The following is a 10,169-nucleotide window of genomic DNA, read 5'->3' as shown; positions in this document are numbered from 1 at the left end:
AGTGCTAAATTTTAAGCCAATTAAAAAGATCTCATATTCACCCAACAAAAGTAACAAATATATATTTTATTGTTGCTCAAGATGAATTATCAAAGAGTACTCAAAGATGTCCAGAAAGGTTTAATAATCATTACACTAAGCCTGTTCTGCCTCACACAGCACCTAACAGACTCAACAAAGACTTGTTTAAAAACAAATTTTTCAAAACCTGCTGGGTCCTGGTTCAACTTATTATGATATGATTTCTTCATTCCGACAATTCATAGTTCTCTTCCATGTAAGTTTCTGCAACATCACTGCATCCTGACAGGAAGATGAGTAATGTTTATATCTATATGAAAATGAGAAATTGCATTGTGTTTCTAGTTTACATCTATAGACTTCTCTTAGTAATGAAACTTTTAATGGTCAATAAAAAGTACAGGGATATTCATGGTACCCTAAAATGATATATGTATAGCTCTTTGATTTCTGTAAGTTTCCTCAGAGAGAAAGAAGTTCCTTTTGAAAAGGGCAAGACCCCCCTTCCCACGTCTGTACTCTAGGCTTCAATGTCTATTCCTTTTGTTTACTTCTTAAGATTCTCCAAGGCCTCAGTGTTATTCTGCAACAAGATTCCTGAAATAATTCATTTCTTTTATACAAAATCTTGTTATGTAAATAGAAATTTATTATGTATAGTCTTCCAATTAACTAGATGGAAGGAATATTTTCACAATTTAGATATCAAATCATCAGGATGTACACTTTAAATAACTTAGTTTTATTTGTCAATTAAACCTCCAGCTGAAAGAAAATTTTATAAAGAGCTCTTATATAAACCAATTGGACTTATTTCCTCCAGAGGTAGATATACATATATACATAGACAGACACTTACAGAGACCTAATAATTTTGGTGTTGTTTTTTTTTTTAAAAAAAAAAAACAATTCAGCCATGAGACAAGCTTATAAGGCAAAAACCCATTAATTTATAAGTGGAAATAAGTTTATTCAAATGGCTAAGAACTTTTATTAAGATGTGCTTGATAAACAATTTTAAAGGAGTATTTAGGGCAGGAGGGCTGCTTGGGCAAGGGAAACTTTTCAGCTGCTTGGGGCTTATGACTTAAAAATAAAAAAAGCTTTCTTTTTCCTATATTTTTCTTTTGGTTTGTTTAGTCTCAGGCAATTGTGTGCTGTATTTACATATCTGGTTATCAGTAGAAAGACCTTGAAAGGTATTGAGGACAAAAAAATCCTATTAGACTTCTAATTTTGCCAAATTTCTGAACATAGAGTTATGAAATTATTTGAAATATCCTTTCAGGTTTCAGGCAAGACAAAAAGTAAGAAATTGTAAAGAACCTTATCAGATAGACAAAGTTTAATTTAGAATTTTTTTACAGAAATTATTTTGTCTTTTACAAACTTCTGCTTATTATTTAAATAATGCATTTTATTGTCCCTGAGTGGTTTGGATTCCTCTTCTTATGAAATCTCTCTTTTTTAAAAATGATATGCAACATAACAGAGACAAGAAAAGGAAATAAAAGAGCACAATTAAATGTGTACTCACCCATCAGGAATGTTCAACACCTCACTTCTGCATCATCCTTCTACATTCAGGCATCTGGAGCAATGCCCACACTTGAAGGAAAATCCCATCCCAATCTCAAATAAAGACATTTGACCTCAACCAAAAAAGAGAGAAAATTAATACCTAAGAAGGCTTCATGGTCATGGATGCAGTGGTACATGGAAGTGGTGAGCATAAAAGAGGCACTAGAGGTACCTTACTTGGTTGCAAGGTGTGATGAACCATGAAGGTGAGGCCACTTTAGATCTGGTCTGTAATTTCCAGATATGCTAACCTATATATATATAAAGAGCCAGGGTCATAACATCCACAATGACTGGAGGCTCGACCAAAAGCTAGGCTGTGCACGTAGCAGGTGAGTGGGCTGAACAGCTGACCTATCAGAGAGAGAGAGAGAGGCAGGGCTAATCAGCAGTGGCAGCGGCTGCTGGCAAGGTCGGGAGAGAGAAGCAGGGTGATCAGACCCTGCTTCTCTCTCCCAGCCTAGCCAGCAGCCAAGCCTCTCTCTCTCCCAGAGGTCAGCAGTTCAGTCCGCTTACCAGCAGTGTGGGGTGGCCGCTGATCAGCCCTGCCTCTATGATCAGGCCCAGAGATAGGCCCAGAGATGCTGACTGGCATAGAAACCAACCAATCAGAACCAAATCTGGGTGAATTGCAAGGAGCCAATGGCTGCCTAGGAGGCAGAGCTTTTGATGCTGACTGGCATAGAAACTGACCGATCAGAACCAAATATGGGTGAACTTGGAAGGCAGAACCTAAGGTGGGGGCTGAGGAGAGGTTTTAAAGGCAACAGGTGTTTGGTGTAAGGTGTTAGAAAAGGATTCAATTTTTTAAAGACCAGTTTGGCAGTATAGTGCATATGGCTGGCTATCAGTCCAGATACAGGGATTATATGTTTTTGTCTGCCAAGAGCATCTCCTCCTGCTGAAAAAGGCTTCCCCCTCATTTAAGCAATCCTATCCTATATAATCTATCTATACTAATTAAAGGGTAATATGCTAATTAGAGCGGGTCAACCGGCCATCTTCCAGATGTCCGACTTCCTTCCAGACAAAGCCATGATGGTGTGGGCTGAGGCAGAGGCAGTTAGGGGCGATCAGGCCAGCAGGGGAGGGCATTTGGGGGTGACCAGGCTGGCAGGGAAGGGCAGTTGGGGCAAGATCAGGCTGGCAGAGGAGGGCAGTTGGGGGCAAGATCAGGCTGGCAGGGGAGGGTAGATAGGGAAGAGATCAGCAGGGGAGGGCAATTAGGGGAGATCAGGCAGGCAGGCAAGTTGGTAGGATCTAGTCGTCCGGATTGTGAGAGGGATTGTGGGATCGGGCCTAAACTGGCAGTCGGACATCCCCTGAGGGGTCCCAGATTGGAGAGGATGCAGGCCGGGCTGAGGAAGACCCCTCTGTGCAGGCAGGAATTTCATGCAATGGGCCTCTAGTCCTATATAATAAAAGGGTATTATGCAAATTGACCCTAATAGCAGAATGACTAGAACCACTCAACCAGTCACTATGAGGCACACTGACCACCTCTTGGTCCTTTTCCCTGGCTGGCAGGCCAAATGGCAAATGGGGAACCTGGGGTGCGTGGCGGGGGGTGCAGGTGGCACCAGGCCAAGGCCCCCGCCCTGACAGTTGCCCCCCACATAGAGGGAAACCCGCGGTGGGGCGGGGCCGGTGAGCAGGCGGGAACAGCCAACCTCTTGGTCCCTTCCCCCAGCCATCAGGCTCCTATAGTGAATGGGAAACTGGGGGTGGGTGGTGGCAGGGGGCGGAGCAGGCTGCGGGCAGCCAGGGAAAATGGTCCTAATCACAGGCCAGACCTAGGGACTGTACCTGCACATGAATTTTGTGCATCAGGCCGCTAGTCTAAAAATAAAAAGGTATTTCAGAATGAGAAACAACAAGCATTTGTTTGACATTAATAAGTATAGCTACTCAGGACTCAAGGACTCAGGCAGAAGTCCAAATAGTGCTTCAATTATGAGACTAAGAGGTATTTATGAGAAAGGGAAGGGGAACAATGACATCAATAGGAGGAAGACATTTCTATTGTTGAGGATAACATAACATAGTGATGCTAATTCTAAACAATGTTTTTAATTATCAGTTGGGTAGTCCTTAGCCATGTAGTCATGTCTGCTTTTTTATTACCCTTGTAAACAGTTCTTTGAAACACCATGTTGCTTTAGGCCTGGACCAAAAGTTATTTTGTCCTGTTTTAACATTCCAAAGTTGGAGGGATAAGATGTGCAAGGCAGTTCCTCTGGCATGGCAGCTCTGGGTCAATTTTAAAGTGGTTCCATTTCTTATTATTTTTCACACAGATCTGCATACCCAAATAAAGACTGATAATCCTAGGGTAAAAAAAGGTTCTCATGACCTCTGGAGGCTCTTCAGGTGGTTGGGAACTGCCTTTAACACTCCTATCTGGAGGGCATTAGTTGCTAGAGTTTTGTTAACAGAGTGCTACACACACCCATGTCACCATAGGTCAGACTAACCTAGAACAGAAGAGTACTGTACAAGAAGACTTTGGGGGTCCCAGGTCCCGATTTTTTATTTTATTTTATTTTATTTTTTTAATGTATTTTATTGATATTTCACAGAGAGGAAGGGAGAGGGATAGAGAGCTAGAAACATCGATGAGAGAGAAACATCGATCAGCTGCCTCCTGCACACTTCCCACCGAGGATGTGCCCGCAACCAAGGTACATGCCCTTGACCGGAATCAAACCCGGGACCTTTCAGTCCGCAGGCCAACGCTCTATCCACTGAGCCAAACCAGTTTCGGCCGATTTTTTTTTTTTAAATGCAGATGCAGAATTGAAAGCCCTAAACTTTTCCAATGTTAATATTCCCCCCTGAAGTCTGAGCTAAAACAACAAAAAAAGGTAAATATCCTTATGTTGCCAAGGACGGGTCTTTCTTTTAATCGGCCATAGTTTTTTCAGTAGGGGACACCTTGATGTCTGCACTGCTTGAGAAGATCTGGACCTTACTGGGTAGCACTTCCAAAAGGTTCCTAATTATCCATATGTGGAGGAAGGCTTCCTTAATCTCTGTGCAGGTGTTTGAGGACCTCTGCTAACTTCCATGGCTGCAGGGCCTCAACTTCCAAAGGATTGTTGATGGAATGCTCACTGCAAAATGTATGTGCCAACCTAAGTCAGGGTACCTGAATGAGGAATAAAAGGCAGGTATACAGAGGCCAGGGGTCACAGGCTTTGGATTTTTTTCTTTTTAATAAATCTTTATTGTTAAGATTATTACAGTTGTTCCTTTTTTCTCTCCCCATAGCTCCCCTCCACCTGGTTCCCACCCAGCCCCCTGCCCTCACCCTCCCACTGTCCTCATCCATAGGTGCACCATTTTTGTCTAGTCTCTTTCCACACCCCCACACCCCCTTCCCCCCGAGAATTGTCAGTCCACTCCCTTTCTATGCCCCTGATTCTATTATATTCACCAGTTTATTCTGTTCATCAGATTTTTTATTCACTTGATTTTTAGAATCACTTGTTGATAGATATGTATTTGTTGTCACTTTGTTGTTCATAATTTTTATCTTTACCTTTTTCTTCTTCTTCCTCTTCTTAAAGAATACCCTTCAGCATTTCATATAATACTGGTTTGGTGGTGATGAACTCCTTTAGCTTTTTCTTATCTGTGAAGCTCTTTATCTGCCCTTCAATTCTGAATGATAGCTTTGCTGGGTAGAGTAATCTTGGTTGTAGGGTCTTGCTATTCATCCCTTTGAATATTTCTTGCCACTCCCTTCTGGCCTGCATAGTTTCTGTTGAGAAATCAGCTGACAGTCGTATGAGTACTCCCTTGTAGTTAACTAACTGTTTTTCTCTTGCTGCTTTTAATATTCTCTCTTTGTCTTTTGCCCTTGGCATTTTAATTATGATGTGTCTTGGTGTGGTCCTCTTTTGATTCCTCTTGTTTGGGGTTCTCTGCGCTTCCTGGACTTGTAAGTCTATTTCTTTCACCAGGTAAGGGAAGATTTCTGTCATTATTTCTTCAAATAGGTTTTCAATATCTTGCTCTCTCTTATTCTGGCACCCATAATTCGGATGTTGGTATGCTTGAAGTTGTACCAGAGGTTCCTTCCACTATCTTCATATTTTTGGATTCTTTTTTCTTTTTGCTTTTCCAGATGGGTGTTTTTTGCTTCTTCATATTTCAAATCTTTGACTTGATTCTTTGGATCCTCTTGTCTGCTGTTGGATCTCTGTATATTATTTTTTATTTCAGTCAGTGTATGCTTAATTTCTAGTTGGTCCTTTTTCATATCCTTGAGGGTCTCACTAAATTTCTCAGAGGTTTCTAGAAGATTCTTGAGTAACCTTATAACCATGGTTTTGAACTCTATATCCAGTATTTTGTTTTCATCCATTTCTTTTATTTGTGACCTGTTTTTTGTTTCTGCATTTTGGCTGCTTCCCTGTGTTGATAGAGTGGCTTTGTGTGCTAGGTGTCCTATAGGGCCCAGTGGCTCAGCCTCCCTAATTACCTGAGGTGGGCACTCTTGGTGCACCCATTTGTGGGCTGTGTGCACAGTCTTGTTGTAGTTAAGCCTTGATCGCTGTTGGTATCACTGGGAGGAATTGACCTCCAGGCCGACTGGCTGTGAGGATCAGTTGTGTCTACAATGGAAGAACTTCTGTGCTGGAGACACCCTTATGGGGCAAGACTTGCTTCAGTGGGACTTTGGTGCTCACTGAGTCTGCCCCCTGAATGTGTCTCTTATGCATGTGAAGCGTTGTAATCTGGATGGCCTCACTCTGACCACTGGGTACACTGGTTCTTAGATCTCCAAGGAGGTGCAAAGTCAGCCACTGCCTGAGGCCACCCAGCAGGAGCTACAGAGAGATCTGAAGATTCCTCCTCTTTGTTTGGGGTTTAGAGGTTCCCAGATGAGGCCCAGCTGTGAAGCAATGCAAGGTGCTATCCAGCCTTGGGCCTTCTTTTGGTGGCTCTGGGGATCTCTGACCCAGCTGCAGTTTGTTAGGTTTTAGATTGCAAGAGGCCAGGCCGTTCATATGCAAAAGCCTCTGCGCACAGCTTGGGTGGGGTTGTAAATTGTGTGGGGCAGGGTCTCAGGGAATCACCAGGGTGGAGCAAACAGCAATGGCTGACCGTCAGCCCTGCCCTGAAAAGGTCCTCAGGTCTCTGTGTCCCGTGGTACCATGCAGGAACAATGATCGCTGCAAGCACCTCTGAGAGAAAGCCACCCTCATGTTCCGGCCCATGCCAGACAGTCCAGTTTCTCCCTGTTTGAGTCTGGGTCCCCAGAGTCTCGCCCGGAACTGGATTTCAGAGCCATCAGGAGCTTGTATCTCCCTCCTGATTGGAAAAAAAAACAGAGTACCCAGTTGCCAGCCCATTTTCATGTGTGCTTCCGCACCTCTGCACCTCCTCCCAGTCTCAGTGCACTTTTCTCTTTCCTTCTAGTTGTATAATTTCCACTCAGCCAGCCTTCCCATGGTTCTAGATCAGGGGTGGACAAACTTTTTGACTCGAGGGCCACAATGGGTTCTTAAACTGGACTGGAGGGCCAGAACAAAAGCATGGATGGAGTGTTTGTGTGAACTAATATAAATTCAAAGTAAAGGAGCAGAGGGGAGAGCAAGAGAACCGGATAGAACAGCCGGATCCGGCCCGCGGGCCGTAGTTTGCCCACGGCTGTTCTAGATGATATCCGTTTTGTCTTTTAGTTGTAGTTTTGATGTGGTTGTGCGAGGCAGCAAGTTCAATTATTTACCTATGTCACCAACTTGGTTCCTCTCCAGGCTTTGGATTTTGAAATACAATTCATAATTCTCTTTAAAAGCCCTGACATATTCAAATGTGCATATTGCCCCTCAAGGCTGAGTTTAAAAAAAAGAAAAGGTGGCCCAGTCAGTGTTGCTCAGTGGATTGAGCATCATCCCATGCACACCAAGAGGTCACCAGTTCGATCCTGGTCAGGTCACATGCCCAGATTGTGGGCTTGATCTCCAGCAGGGGGTATGCAGGTGACAGCCAATCAATATTTCTATCTCTCTCTCCATTTCCCTTCCTCTCTCTCTAAAAAAAATCAATAAACATATTTTTAAAAGGTGAACATTTTACCCTAGCTAGTTTGGCTCAGTGGATAGAGCATCTGTCTGCAGACTGAAGGGTCCCAGGTTTGATTGCTGTAAAGGGCACATGCCTGGGTTGCAGGCTCGATCCCCAGTAAGGGGTGTGCAGGAGGCAGCCGATCAATGATTCTCTCTCATCATTAATGTTTTTCTCTCTCTCCCTCTTCCTTCCTCTCTGGAATCAATAAAAGTATATATAAAAAAGGAGAACATATTTGTCTTGCTAGGTTGGGGCCTTTTGGCTGGCATCCATTGTTTTATCAATAACAGACACCTATATGTCTTCAGTGCTAGAAAAACACAGGACCTTAGGGAGCAGAACATACAAATAAACACTATTACTGGGTGATGGAAGGCTCCTACACCACCTGTAGGCTCTGCAGTTGGTTGGTGGCAGCCCCTAGCTCCCCCTGCCTGAAGGGTACTAGCTTCCAGAGGTTAGTTGATAGACTGATGGAATACGTACTGCACATGGAACCACAATCTCAGGTAAGGTTAACTGGGACCAGGAACAAGAGGTAGTATTTGAGAGGCCAGTGTTCCCAGGCCCTTGCTTTTGACATGCAATGCAAGAGTCAATTTAAAAGCTCTAACCTATTCAAATGTGTATATTCCTTTTGAAGACTGAGCTAAAATAAAAAGGTAAACATATTTGACTTGTCATGGTAGGGCATTTCCTCTGACCTGCCATGGTTCAGAGACCTAGACCTCTTAAATGTAGGAGAAGCATGGAACCTTAGCATAATCTATACTAATAAAAGGGTAATTTATTAATTAGGGCTGATGTCTTCCAGACGACCATCTGGACGTCCTTCTAGACAAAGCCACAGTGGCTGCCTGAGGCTCAAGCAACCATGGGGCCTCCAGTGGCAGCAGCAGTGGGGTGATGGGGGTGGTGCCTTCCCCTGATTGGCCAGGTCACCTCCGGCATAAGGAGGCCAGGCTGCAGCTTAGGCTTAGGGGCTGAGGCAGAGGCAGTTAGGGGCAATCAGGCTGGCAGGGGGGCAAGGTAGGGGCAATCAGGCCAGCAGGGGCCAAGGTAGGTGCGATATGGCCAGCAGGGGGGCAAGGTAGTGGCAATCAGGCTGGCAGGGGGGCAAGGTAGGGGCGATCAGGCCAGCAGGGGGAAAGGTAGGGGCAATTAGGCTGGCAAGGGGGCAAGGTAGGGGTGATCAGGCCAGCAAGGGGACAGTTAGGGGCAATCAGGCTAGCAGGCAAAGCAGAGGCAGTTAGGGGCAATCAGGCAGGCAGGCAGGCAAGTGGTTAGGAGCCAGCAGTCCCAGATTGTGAGAGGGTGCAGGCTGGGCTGAGGGACCCCCCGCCCTCACCCCCATGCACGAATTTCATGCACTGGGCCTCTAGTCTATCTAATAATAGGATAATATGCAAATTAGTCAGTACACCATCATGTAACGACCAAACAGCAGGGACCTGAGGCTGCATGGTGCCTGGCCTGGGCAGGGAACCTCAGGCCACACCCCCTGCCCTGTGGGACTTGATGGGGGACCTCAGGCCATGCCTCCGCCTGATGGGGCTTGATGGGAGACCTGATCCTGTGCCCGCTGCCTGGAGGGGCTTAATGGGGGTGGGGTTGGCCAGGTCTGGGTTTCCTGCAATTTCAAAGCGCATGCAGGTGGGTGTGGACTTGACTCTGAGTCCCGCAGTGCACCCCAGACTCTGACAGGAGGGAGATTTTCATATACATTTTACAAATTTTCTTTCATCTCTGACACTTCTATTATAAAGGGCAAATAGCAATATTAAAATATTTCCTCTAATTAATTCCCTTTTAATGTGCACGAATTTCATGCACTGGGCCACTAGTGTACAAATAAACACAATCACCAGGGAGGGGAAGTCTCCCAGGACCTCTGTAGGCTCTGTAAGTGGTTGGTGACTTCTGCCAAGAGAGTACCAACTGCCAGTTCACTGATTAAATTCTCATAATATTGTGTGGGGGCCCTGACCAGAGTACACCAGAGGTTAAAGGCCCACTCATCATACGCATTTGTGAAGGTACTGATACAGCAGTATTATTATGTTAAAGGCCCCTTTGCCCTATGCATGCGTGAGGGCAATGACTCAGCAGTAGCACTATACATACTGTGCAAGCACACCCTTATATAACCTGCTTAGGTTAATGAGCATGGAGGTCATTAATTGGCATGAGGCTCTTTCGTTTGAACATGTATATAAGTTGCCACTAACCAGCCAGTTTTTGGCTGCTTTGTTTGTAATAAAGCATGTCCCACCTACCTACTGTCACTCATATGTTCTTCCAATTTCCTGCACCCAGAGAGGTCAAGTCCCTAGCTGAGGAACTTTCCCCCAGCATATTGGAAAACAGGAACAAGAGGCAGGTGTCAGGAAAGGCTGATGTCCCAAGCTCTGACTTATCAAGTTCAATGCAGGTACAAATTAAAAGCCCTAACCTTTTCAAATGTGTATATTCTCCCTCAAGGCTGGGCT

The sequence above is a fragment of the Plecotus auritus genome (assembly GCF_963455305.1).
Source record: "Plecotus auritus genome assembly, chromosome: X".
NCBI classification, from domain to species: domain Eukaryota; kingdom Metazoa; phylum Chordata; class Mammalia; order Chiroptera; family Vespertilionidae; genus Plecotus; species Plecotus auritus.
This window is presented reverse-complemented; position numbering follows the sequence as displayed.